Source organism: Gorilla gorilla, chromosome 2, assembly GCF_029281585.2.
Source record: "Gorilla gorilla gorilla isolate KB3781 chromosome 2, NHGRI_mGorGor1-v2.1_pri, whole genome shotgun sequence".
In the NCBI taxonomy this organism is placed as follows: Eukaryota; Metazoa; Chordata; class Mammalia; order Primates; family Hominidae; genus Gorilla; species Gorilla gorilla.
The window spans coordinates 41,316,013-41,328,935 of record NC_086017.1 but is presented as its reverse complement, the minus strand read 5'-3'; the positions used below and the strand labels follow the sequence as shown (position 1 = coordinate 41,328,935).

The 12,923-nt window shown below is 41.1% G+C and overlaps 1 pseudogene; it reads right to left on the bottom strand.

Annotated features, from left to right (window-relative positions):
• Positions 1–5,064: 5,064 nt before the first annotated feature.
• On the bottom strand, positions 5,065–12,300 carry LOC101148757 (thyroid hormone receptor-associated protein 3-like; annotated as a pseudogene).
• Positions 12,301–12,923: the final 623 nt, after the last annotated feature.

Genomic DNA, 12,923 nt, shown 5'->3' with positions numbered 1-12,923 from the left:
AATCTGATCTCCATGTGATGGTATTAGGGAGCGGGGTTTTTGGAAGATGATTGGGTCATGAGGGTGGATCCCTCATACATGGGGTTAGTGCCCTTATAAAAGTGATCCCAGAGAGCACCTTTGCCTTTCTGCCACGCGAGGACACAGTGGAAAGACAGACATCTAAAAACCAGGAAGCGAGCCCTCACCAGTCACTGAATCTGCAGGCACCTTGACTTGAAACTTGCCAGTCTCCAGCACTGTTAGAAATAAATTTCTGTTGTCTATAAGGTACCGATTCCATGGTATTTTGTTATGGCAGTCTGGACAGACTAGGGTGACAGCTTTGGTGGGGGCGATTATTCAGTCTACCACACCCACTGTTTCTAATATATATTAAATGCAGTGAAGGCAGAGGGTGTTGGGATTGATTATAATCCCACATCTAGTGAAAAAAGCAGCTTCTGTGGGGCTATTGAAAATGAAAATTATTTGGCAAATAAATAAGTATTCATCCAAATTTTCTTGACCCTTTACTATTTTTAACTAAATCACTTTAGGCTTTAGTTCCTTTTATTGATTGAACAGGTATTTTTGTAGAGCATTTGACACATGTGTCCCAGGTTTTGGGACATCAGTAGTTCACACAGAGGGCAGAAAACAGACAGATCACCAGAAAAACAGAGTAGGCGTGAGAAGATATGAGCTCAAGATATGCCTACTGAGCAGTGTGAGCAGGCAGTCAGGTGAATCTGGACGTATGGGGATCAGCTCTCCACACATACTGGGCTTAGGATATCTCAGCACCAATGAGCCAGTGTGCATGCCATACTGTGCCTAGAGCTCCAAAACCACCAGTGCAGTGCAGTTCAGCATTGGTATGCGTGTGAATCACCTGTAAAGCTTGTTCATCACTCACCACTCTCAGAGCTTCTGAATCAAAAGATCTGGGGTGAGGACCTGGGATTAATATGTGTAACAAATGCTAAAGATTATTCTCAGTAAAGCTTAAGAATTTTCACACTCCTGTCTTGGAGCCCTCATTGACATTTATGTCCCAAAGGCAGTTATTGTGAAACAGAGGAGTGCGTCATAGGAATCCAACCAAATGCCAGCTTGGTAACTGCCACATTTATGACCTTGAATCTATACTTTTTAAAAATTATTTGTATAAATTTATGGGGTACAAGTGCAGTTTTTTTTACGTGCATTGATTATACATAGTGGTCAAGTCAGAGATTTAATATATCCATCGCCTGAATACTATATATTGCACCCATTAAATAATTTCTCATCATCCTCCACCTCTCATCCTCCCACCCTATTGGGTCTCCATTATCTATCATTCCACTCTCTAAATTCATGTGTACATATATTTTAGCACTCACATATGCATGAGAGTATATAATATTTGACTTTCTGTGTTTGGCTTGTTTCACTTAAGATAATCACCTGCAGTTCCATTCATGTTGCTGTAAAAGACATAATTTTTTTTTTTGGCTTAATAGTGTTTGATTGTGTATATATACCACACTTTCTTTATTCATCCATCCATTCATGGACATTTAGGTTGATTCCATATCTTTGCTATTGTGAATAGTGCTGCAATAAACGTACAAGTGCAGGTATCTCTTTGATAAATTGATTTCCTTTCCTTTGGGAAGATTCCTTTAACAGATTGAGAAATCTCCCTATGGTTCTCCATGTAGGTTGTACTAATTTAAATTCCCACCAAGAGTATATAAGAATTCCCTTTACTTCAAATACTTCCCAACAACTGTTATTTGCTGTCTATTTAATAATAGCAATTCTGACTGGGTAAAGTGATTATCTCATTGTGGTTTTAATTTGCAACTATTTGCAAATTATTCATCTGACGGGGGATGATGATTTGTGAAGTTGAGCGTTTAAAAATATATGTTTTTGCCATTTGTATGTCTTCTTTTGAAAAAACATTTATTCATGTCCTTGGCCACTTTTTAAATTTTTCAATTATTTTTACTTTAATTTAATTTTATAATTATTATTTTCTTGAGATGGAGTCTTGCTCTTGTCTCCCAAGCTGGAGTGCAGTGGCGTGATCTCCCCCAGGCTGGAGGGCAGTGGTGTGATCTTGGCTCACTGCAACCTCCGCCTCCCAGATTCAATCGATTCTCCTGCCTCAGCCTTTCAAGTAGCTGGGATTACAGGCACCCACCACCACGCCCAGCTAAGTTTTGTATTTTTAGTAGAGACGGGGTGTCACCATGTTGGCCAGGCTGGTCTTGAACTCCTCACCTTAGGTGACCCCCCCTCCTCTGCCTCCCAAAGTGCTGGGATTATAGGCATAAGCCACCATGCCCAGCCATTTTTAAAATGGTTTTAAATTATTATTATTATGTTTTTGAGACAGAGTCTCGCTCTGTCACCCAGGCTGGAGTGCAGTATTGTGATCTCAGTTTACTGCAACCTTTGCCTCCCAGTTCAAGTGATCCTGGTTCCTCAGCCTCCCCAGCCAGTATCTGGGATTACAGGTGCACACCACCATGTCTGGCTAACCCTGTAGAGACAGGGTTTCACCATATTGGCCAGGCTGGTCTCGAACTCCTGACCTCAAGTGATCAGTCTGCCTTGGCTCCCAAAGTATTGGGATTACAGAAATGAGCTACTGCACCTGGCCTTATTTTTAATTTTTGCAGGTGCATAGTAGGTGTATATATTTATGGGGCACAGGCTTTGCCACTTTTTAATGGGAATATTTGTTGTTTTTGTTGTTGATGTTGAGTTGTTTGAGTACCTTGTATATTCTGGATATTAATCCCCCATTAGATGAATAGTTTGCAAATATTTTCTCCTATTCTGTGGGTTGTCTTTTCGCTTTGTTGATTATTTCTTTTCCCATGAAGAAACTTGTTAGTTTAATTAAATCCCACTTGTCTACTTTTGTTTTTGTTTCCCATGTTCTTGAGATTTTAGTCACAAATTATTTGCCTAGACCAACGTATGAAAGAGTTTTCTCTAGGTTTTATTCTAGTATTTTTATAGTTTTAGGTCTTATATTTAAGTCTTTAATTCATTTTGATTAATTTTTGTATATAGTAAGAGATAGGGATCCAGTTTCATTCTTCTACGTATGGCAATCCAATTATCCTAGCACCATTTATTGGAAAGGGTGTCCTTTCCCCCAGTGTATGTTTTTGTCAGCTTTGTCAAAGATTAATTGGCTGTAAATATGTGGCTTTATTTCTGGGTACTCTTTCTGCTCCATCCATCTATGTGTCTATTTTTATATCAGTACCATGTTTTTTTGGTTACCATAGCCTGGTAATATAATTTGAAGTCAGGTAATGTGATGCCATCAGCTTTGTTCTTTTTGCTTCGGATTGCTTTGGCTATTTGGGTTCTTTTTTAGTTCCATATTAATTTTAGGATTATTTCTCTAATTATGTGAAAAATGGTGTTTGTATTTTGATAGGAATTGCATTGAATCTATAGATTGCTTTGGGAAGTATGGTCATTTTAACAATATTAATTTTTTTACTCCATGAGCATGGGATGTTTTCCATTTGTTTGTGTCATCTACACTTTCTTTCATCAGTGTTTTATAGTTTTCCTCATAGAGATGTTTTACCTCCTTGGTTAAATTTATTTATTTCGGTATTTTATATATATATATATGTGTGTGTTATATATATATGTGTATATATATATGTGTGTGTTATATATATGTGTGTATATATATATATGTGTATATATATATGTAACATCTGCCACTTCATTTATTTGCAGGAAGAGTTAAAAAACATTTTAAGGGAGATTTTCATTTTCCCCCTAAACGTGAATCATCAAGTAAAACTAACTTAACTATAGAAATGTAGCAAAGTAAGGGGAAAGCAGCACAACAACTCAAGAGGCAAAGTCTCAGAAGAGGTGGGTGCAGTCTGCGTATAACATATGCATAAACGCCCTATGATTCACTTGCTCAGGACCACCTCCCCTGAAGACAAGCACAAGGACTCATTTTAAGAGGATGTTTCCCTGCAAACATCTGAGAATGCTTCAACTTAAACAGCTTAAGGTTAAAAAGACAAAAGAAACAAACAACACAAACAACTAACTAAAGACCCCAAAAAACTCCATGAACCACCCAGCCATAACCACCTTCCTTAATCAATCATAGGAGTTTTTCATTTTATAAAAAGATTAATAAAAATATTGAAAAAATTATTTTCTCATCTTATATTTGTAAAGATAATATAATTCATAAGTTTTTTAGAAAACAGACCAGAAACTGCCCTCCAGTTTCCACCCCATTGCTGGAAGGATCAGCAGGACTAGAAAGTTTGGGATACCGAAGCTGCTGGTGGAGAATGGGAAGTCCAGCCCAGAAGAAATCAGGAAATAGGGCTCAGGGGCACGTGAGGTGTGGTTAGGAGCAACTCCACGTGATACACGGCTGTGCAGAAAAGGGGAACACAAGGTGGTCAGAAAGGCCTTAAACTCCTCCTTGACATACAAAACCGGTTTTTACAAAGATCCAAGCAATTTGGTCCCAAACTGAGGTGAACACTTCAAAGTTTATTCACATGCTTTGTTTTCTCTTTTAAGAATCAAAGTTTCCCAAATTAAATGTTTCCAATATTACTACATAGGCCTAAAAAAAGAAAAGAAAAAAAAGAAGGGCTTTTAAAATCAGGATGGGGAGAAGAGATTGGAAATCATCAAATTAGTCTTCTTAGCTCCAAATGAAATGAAATTCAGAACAAAACTGCTGGTTTCTGATAGGAAACAAAAATTCAAGCATCGCTGTCCCACCCTACCCCTGCCCCAATGCCACACACCAACAACAAATGAGAAAAACAGCTAAAGCCTAATGAGTTGTGTTCTGCTCAAGAGCTGGGCCTGATCCCTGGGCTCCACAGCCAACCTCCTCTGTCCAGTGGGAGGCAGTGCCAAGGATTACTTCCATGGTAGTACAATCTGCATGGCCAGTGAGGGGTGGGGTAGGATTTTCAGCAGCTTCTTGAGGTTCCTCTGTTTAGCTCCTCGCAGCCATCTTCCCAGCACCTCTCTCCCCTGGGCAAGGAATCCCATCAAGAGTGGCCCCTACTTGGTTGTGGGCTATAAATTGTCCTTCTCTTCTCAGTTCTCTGTCCCCCTCTTGTCTTCAATCTCCCCTTCCTCCCCACTGAATTTGTCATGGGCCAGCTTAGGTCTGGTACTTGATTTCTGGAACATGAACCAGACCTGACCCAGAGGAAAGGCTCCTCCGCCTGGCCCCGGCTCACCCACTTGTCACTGCCTTCACCTTCATAGTCATCATGCAAGTAATGCTTCTTGCTTTGGGTGTGTACTCTGGGTCCCACTCCTCTTTCTGGTTTCTTTTTTGAAAATCGTTGCTGTTGTTTTTATTGTTCCCAGAGTGGTTGCCTCTGCCCCAGCCTCTTCCTCCGGCTCAAAATGGAAAGGTTCCTCGAGCTCTGCCACCTCCTCTTTCACTTGGACCCACCAAGCCTTTGGTCCCCAGTCTCGATTTCTCAAAGCCCATGGTGCTTTTCTCTCTTTCCTCTGTCTCTTCCGTGTACTCTTCTGCTTTGTAGGAGTGAGATGACTGGGAGGAAGAGGAGGATCTGGACCTGTCTCTCGATCTCTGGTGCTTCTTCTGCTTCTTTGATCCTTTATGAGTTTTCTCTGTTTTCTCAGCTGACCTTTTCCTCGAGGGCCTGGAGTCTCAGGAATCCACTGATCCTCTCGATTTACCTAATTTAAGATCTCTCTCCTGGCTGGGCATGGTGGCTCATGCCTGTAATCCCAGCAATTTGGGAGGCAGAGGTGGGTGGATCACTAGGTCAGGAGATTGAGACCATCCTGGCCAACATGAAATACAAAAATTAGCTGGGGGTGGTGGCACATGCCTGTAATCCCAGCTACTTGGGAGGCTGAGGCACAAGAATCACTTGAACCTGTGAGGCAGAGGTTGCAGTGGGCCAAGATCATGCCACAGCATTCCAGCTTGGACGACAGAGTGTGACTCTGTCGGAAAAAAAAATCTCTTACGACGTTCAATATCAAGGCTGAGATCAACAGGATCATCTTTGTATTTTTCCTCAGCGTTGTAGCCAGGTACTTGGGGAAACGTCTATTCTTCTGTGTATCTCTGGGCTTTTCTTGTTTTTGGCTGCCTCCTGCTCAGTTCGTCTCTTTAGTATTTAGTAAAGCGTTCATGTAATGTCATTCCTGAGGACCCAAAGTGATGCTCTTTAACATGGTGAATAATGGTCACTATATGTTGGGCAAACAGTTCTGAGGGGCTACCCTGAGACTGAGCTGACTGTATGTGCTGGAAAATGGAACAAAACTCCCGTTCCTTTTTGTTGCTATGGACTAGATCTCGGCAAAGCTTGCGTTCCTGAGCCAATAAGCCATTGGGTCGTGCAAAGTCCTCATCAAAAGAGTCCATCCGGACATTGCCCTGTGTCTGTCCAGTAATGGAAAAGGAAGACTTCCCTGTGGAAAAGTCTCCTTTCACTTCCAGCTTGTCTCGGCTCTCAGAAGTCTTTCTTGGGGGAGGCGATGAGCTTTTCTCCTGGACTGCTTTGTAAGCAGTCACTCAGAAATTCTTCTCAGGCACAAAGCCCTTGTGCCCACCTTTGGTTCTCTTGCCCCGATCCTCCTTTTTGGATCTCTCTGGGAAAGACTCCTCCTCCAGCTCCTCTGTTTTCCTCTGCTTTTCCTTCTCTGGAGGTGCATATACCAGGCCCTCCCATTTGCCTGACTTCTCCTCCTCCTGGTTTTCGTTTGCATCTATGACTTTAGACGTATTTTGGGTTCATCATCAAACTCAGATTCCTTCCTTCCCTTAGCTTTGTCCTTATCTTGATCATCCATCTCTTCCTTGTGGAAGTCAGCCATCTTCTTCTCAAAGTCATTTCGGAGCTTATACCTTTTGGGAGACTGACTGCCCCGAAAAGGCTTCTCAGAATCAGTTTTGGGAGCAAAAGAATCAGATTTCATTTTTCCATCACCCAAGTCTGTGTCAGAGAAGCTCCCTTTCTCTTTTATTTTTTCTTTATCTGTATTTGTTTGTTTCCGTTCCTTATCTTTTCTATTCTCTGTCTCCTGCTCTTCTAGATACCTCTTTGTACAGGCTGCTCCTCCTGGAGCAGCACTCTCCTCCTTCTGAGATGAGACATATGTGGAGCCAATGGATGGTAAATTCTTACCCACAGGGCTGTTTTTGGGTGGACTCAGGGACCAAAGAACCATGGTCGAACTGAACTTGGTGTGTCCCAGGCTGATACTCAGCACCGCTTGGCAGAGTTGAGCTCATCTGGGATGTACTGGAAAGTGGAGGACTAGGTTTTGGCACGGGGCTAGGAAGGAGTGACCGCTGCCTCACCACCACAGACTGGAGGGGGCTTTTGAGAGCTGAGCTTTGCTCCCGAGGACTCAGCTCAGAAACCGCTGAGGCCCCTGATGCAGAACCAGTGCCGTAGGTGGCATCTGGCCATGGCTTCGAGCTCTCAGATGCTTTTGTATCTTGAGAGGTGCCTCCAGAGAATGTCTGCTCCCTGGCCTCATCTCCCTGGTTATCCCCGGTAGCCTGAGATGGCCGGCTATCCTTGGAAGAGGACTTTTCTCCTTTGCAGACTTGCGCTTAGAAGATTCAACTCGGCTATGGTTGGAGGAAGAACGGGAGGATGAGGAGCGCCTTGACTGGTCAGAAGACGACTTATCAGAGTTTCTAGAATGGCTCCTGGACCTTGGTGAAGGGGACCTTCTCGCTGGGGACCGGGATCTTGAACGGCCTGTATGCTTGCTGGCAATTCTGCCAATTTGAGCGGTAGTTTCCATAGCCTCCTCGGTTATACTGGCCCCATGGATAAAAGCCTCTGTTGAGCCCACGGAAATAGGGCCTTCTATATAGCCTTTGTTGTGACCTCGGAAATCCCGATTCTGTTATACTCTTGGGTGGTTTCTTTCTCTGTTATGAGCTGGAGAATATAATCTGGAACGAGACCTAGAACTCAGCCTGCACTTCCTTGAACCAGAGACAGATGGCCTTAGGGACCGAGACTTCGAACATGAACGAGAACGAGATCTTGATGCAGATCCTGAGCGAGGAGAGCGAGATCCAGACTTGGATTTGTTTTTGACAGCTCTGAAGAGAGGATCGCTTTTCAATTACACCTTATTTGAACAGTGATTCGACTTGCACCGGATTCCAGACACTATCCCAAAAGAACACTTGCAGCACCAGTGGCTTCGTCAATTTACGAGTCAGGATACACTTCTGGGCCTGCCGCAGCGATCGCCGCTGCAGCTCGCAACGGCACAACCAGCCAGAACCTCGCCCCCGGTATTTTATATTTTTATAGTTATTGTAAATGTGATTGCCTTTTGATTCTCAGCTAGATTGTTATTGGTGTATAGAAATGCTATTGATTTTTGGACATTGTTTTTGTATCTCACAACTTTACTAGATTCATTTATCAAACTAAGGGTTTTTGGTGGTGTTTTTAGGTTTTCCAAATTACACAGAGACAATTTGAGTTCCTCTCTTCCAATGTGGGTGTCTTTTATTTCTTTCTCTTGCCTAATTACTCTGGCCAGTACTATCAGTACTGTGTTGAATAGGGTGGTGAAAGTGGGCATCCTTGTCTTGTTCCAGTTTTTATGGGAAAGGCTTTCAACTTTTCTTCATTCAGTATGATGTTGGCTGTGGGTTTGTTGTATATGGCCTTTGTTATTTTGAGGTAGATTTCTTCTATGACTACTTTGTTGAGGGTTTTTTTCATGAAGGGATACTGGATTTTGTGAAATGCTTTTCCTGCATCTATTGAGATGATCATATGGTTTTTGTCCTTAATTCTGTTTATGTAATGTATCACATTTATTGATTTGTGTATGTTGAACCATCTTTGTATTCCCGGTATAAAACCCAGTTGAGTGTGGTATACTATCTTTCTGATGTGTCATTGGATTTAATTTGCTAGTTTTTTTTTTTTAATTTTTGTGCCTATGTTCATCAGGGATATTGGTCTGTAGTTTTCTTTGTTCTGTTGTGTGCTTGTCTGGTTTTGGTATCAGGGTTATACTGGCCTTGTAGAATGAGTTAGAAAGAATTCCCACCTCCTCAGTTTTTTGGAACAGTTTCAGAAGGATTGAGATTAATTCTTCTTTGTATGTTTGATAGAATTTTACTGTGACTATATCTGGTCCTGGGCTTTTCTTAGTTGAGAGATTTTTTTGTTGTGGATTTAATGTTTCTGTGCATTAATGGACTGTTCAGGTCTTCTGTTGCTTCCTGGTTCAATATTGGGAGGTTGCATGCTTCCAGGAATTTATTAATTTCCTCTAGGTTTTCTAGTTGGTGAATGTATGGTTGTTCATAATAGTCTCTGATGATCTTTTGTATTTCTGTGGTATCATTTATCATGCCTCCTTTCTCATTTCTGATTTTATTGGGTTTTCTCTCATTTTTTCCTGGTTAGCATATCAAGTAGTTTATTGATTTTGTTTATCTTTTCAAAAAACCAACTTTTTGTTTCACTGATCCCTTGTGTGTATATATATATATTTTTGGTCTCTATTTAGTTTAGTTCTGCTCTGATTTTTCTTTTTTTCCTTCTACCAAGGGTTTGGTTTGTTCTTGTTTTCCAGTTCCTTGAGATGCATCAATAGGTTCTTTATTTGGAGTCTTTCTATTTTTTTTTTTTTTTTTTTGGTGTAGGCATTTATTGCTACAAACTTCCCTTTTAGCACTCTTTTGCTGTATCCTGTAGGTTTTGGCATATTGGGTTTTGATTTTTGTTTGTTTCAAGAATTTTTTTATTTGCTCCTTATTTCTTTCATTCAGTCATTCAGGAGCATGTTGTTTAATTTTCATGTATTTGTATCATTTCCAGAGTTCTCTTTGCTATTGATATCTAGCTTTATTTCATTGTGGTCTGATTTCAATTTTTTGAAATTTGTTGAGACTTGTTTTGTGTTCTAACATATGGTCTAACCTGGAGAATGTTTCATGTGCTGATGAGAAAAATGTGTATTATGCAGCCACTGGATGAAATGTTCTGTAAATGATTTTTAGGTCCTTCTGGTCTAATGTGCAGTTTAAATTCAATATTTCTCTGTTAATTTTCTGTCTAGATGAACTGTCTTATGCTGAGAATGGGGTGTTGAAATTCCTATCTATTGTTGTATTGGAGCCTGTCTTTTCTTTTAAATCTAATAATATTTGCTTTATATATATGGGTGCTTCAGTTTTGGGTACATATGTTTAGAATTTTTATACCTTCTTACTGAATAGATCCTTTTATCAATATATAATGAGATTCTTTGTCTCTTTTTACTGTTTTTGATTTAAAGTCTCTTTTATCTGATGTAACTACTCTGCCTAATTTTGGTTTCTGTTTGCATGTAGCTTCTTTTTCCATGCCTTTACTTTCAGCCTGTACATGTTTTTACAGATGAGATGAGTTTCTTGTAGGCAGCCTATACTTGAGTCATTTTAAAAAATCCATTCACCAAGTCTATATTTTTTTTAAGTGGAAAGTTTAATTTGTTTATATTCAGGGCTATTACTGATATATCAGGGCTTATTCCTGTTATTTTGTTACTTGATTTCTGGTAATTATATGTATTATATTTTTCCCCTTTATTTCTCTGTTATTGTTTACTATTGTAGTTTGTTGGTATTCTACAGTGGTAACATTTGCTAATTTCCTCTTCCTTGTTTGCTTGCTCTATCAATGGCTTTTATATTTTTGAGTGTTTTCATGATGGTAGCTATTAATCTTTTGCTTCTGAGTATAGAACTTTCTTAAGCATTTATTGGAGGGCTGCTCTAGAGGTGATGAACTTCCTTGGCTTTTGCTTGTCTGGGAAAGACTATTTTTCCTTTATTTATGAAAGATAAATTTTCTGGACATAGTATCCTTGGCTAACAGTGTTTTTCTTTTAGTGCTTTGAATATATCATCCCATTTTCTCCTGGTCTGTAAAGTTTCTGCTGAGAAATTAGCTTTTAGTCAGATAGAGGGTTTCCTTTGTAGATGATAAAATGTTTTTCTCTTGCTGACTTTAGAATTTGTACTGTCACTTTGACTTTAGACAGCCTGAATTGCAATAGGCCACGGTGAAGTACTTTTTGCATTGTATTTTCTGGGGATCATTGAGCCTCCTACATGTGGATATTTAAATCTCTTCCTAGAATTGTGAAGTTTTCATTTATTACTTTGTTAAGTAGGTTTTCTAAGCCTTTCAATTTCTCTTTACCCTCAGGGATACTGACAATTAATACATTCAGTTGCTTTTTGTAGTCCCAAGTATCTCAAAGGCTTTGTTCATTTTTTAAAAAATCTTTTTTCTTTATTTTTTGCCTGACTAGATTATTTCAAAATATTTGTCTTCAAGTTCTGAAATTCTCTATTCTGCTTGGCCTAGTCTATTTTTGAAACTTTCGATTGTATTTTGTTCTTGCTTTGATGACTTTTTCAGTTCCAGAATGTCTGTTTTTTTTCAAAAAGATATTTATCTCTTTGATAAATTTTTCACTTATTTCCTGAATTGATTTTTGGGCTCTTTGTATTGCTTTTCATATTTCTCTTGCATCACTGAACTTTTAAAAATAAATATTTTGCATTCTTTATCTGGCATTTTGAGGATTGCTTTTTGGTTAGGATCTATTGCTGGAGAATTATTGTGTTCCTTTGAGGGTGTCATATTGCTTTTTCATGTTTCTTATGTCTTTACAGCATTTGCTTCTCTTTATTTTTGAATTTTCCTTCACTGGGGGGGCTTTTTCCTGAATATGTGAATATGATGTTGGTTGGGTAGGACCCTTTGGCTTTGCTTTTGGGTGCATGGAGTAGGGAAGACTACTATAATTTCATTGGCTATAAATAGCATCAGTGGTATCTGTGGTTTCCTTGGTGTGTTAGGGTGTGGTTATTGGTGGAGGCTGTGGTGAACTTGTGCTAGGGTCTGGAATGCCAGATTGGTCTGTCTTTAGCTTTCAGTGGGGCTAAGCATGTCTATCCTTGTGCTCTGTGGCAGTGTATTCTGACACTTGTGTTGGTGGTTCCAAGCAGGCTGATTTTTGGGCTCCGGGTGCCTTTCTCAATGCTGGTTGTGGTAGTGGTGGACTGGTTGGGTGAGTAGGCTCTTGGGTTCCTGGGCAGCCATATGATGTGGGCAATGGTGGTAGCAGTAGTGGTGAGATGCTCTTCTGATTCCCAAGTGCTGTGCTTTTGTGTTGGCAGTTGTTGCAATGGGCCATGCAGGCTGGCTTCTGGGCCATGCAGGCTGGCTTCTGGGCCATGCAGGCTGGCTTCTGGGCCATGCAGGCTGGCTTCCAGGCCACTAGGTGGTGCTTGCAGGTAGAAGCAAGCACCTGCAGATACTTGAGGTGGTAGTCATATGTTGTTTGTGCCCAGCCTCTGTCCCCCAGGATAAATGCTTAGGTGCCCCAGGTGGTGGATTGAGTTATGGAATCCCCAGGACCATGGATCCTGCACTCTGTCTCAGAGGGTGGGGTGAAGCCAAGCAGAGCCAGACCAGGCAAACTTGTGCACAGGTCCCCCAATGATGAGTGCATGGACTAGCTGTGATGAGGAGTTGGGGGTGAGGTGGGTTGATCCTTGGGCCCTGGAGAAATGCTTGGGTGAGGGGCAACCACCACTACAGTGAGGTCTTACCATGTGGTGGGGGTGGCCAGTCCCAGCAGTCTCAGCAGCCACAGCCTTGGCCAGCAGCTGGGGGACTTATGTCCTTTTCATGCCCCAGTGCTTGTGGGGCTCCCTCCCCCATCCTGGCTGTTGCAGCTGGGGGATCCCTCCCCAGTCCGGGCTGTTCAGTCAGACCTGGTAGTTCATGCCTAGCCTGGAACTCAGCCCTGGGCCATGGGGGCCCTCTTCCCAGCTCATGTCCAAGTTTCTGCAGCAACTCTTGTCTTACTCAGGACAA